The sequence below is a fragment of the Oncorhynchus mykiss genome, chromosome 25 (genome assembly GCF_057628025.1).
Source record: "Oncorhynchus mykiss isolate SJ-2025 chromosome 25, ASM5762802v1, whole genome shotgun sequence".
NCBI lineage: Eukaryota > Metazoa > Chordata > Actinopteri > Salmoniformes > Salmonidae > Oncorhynchus > Oncorhynchus mykiss.
In genome coordinates, this window is record NC_143046.1 from 5,939,243 (window position 1) to 5,939,806 (window position 564).

Genomic DNA, 564 nt, shown 5'->3' on the forward strand with positions numbered 1-564 from the left:
GTCACACTGTTAGCACAGCAGTCACTGTCGACAGTGACTCGAGGCTGCCACCTACAGGATATAGCATGCAGTTACACCATTCAAATAAAAATAAAAAGCCCACATCTCCACCTTGTGGTGGCATTGTCTACATGCACTAAATGACACAGTCACTGTCGACAGTGACTCGAGGCTGCCGCCTACAGGATGTAGCATGCAGTTACACCATTTAAAATATAAATTAAAAAACACAGCGCCACCTTGTGGTTGTCTACATGCACTAAATGACACAGTCAAATTGATAAGACAAGTTTCTTGGAAGAAAAACAATAAAATGTACGAATCAAAAGGTAAAAACACAATAGAATGCTTCTGTTAAAGGCCACTGACGGCCAAAAAAGTAGTGATTTTAACTCAAATAGGAGAAATCAAGTATCACGTTTTTAAATTGTGAGCGAGAGTTGTGATTTTTTTGGTTGGTTGGTTGGTCCTCGTGTCTCGTTGTGGGGGGGGGGGGGGGGGGGGGGGGGGGTTGAGCCCTGGTGCCTTCGATACCTCTCCAATAACACATTCAAACACAAGGTG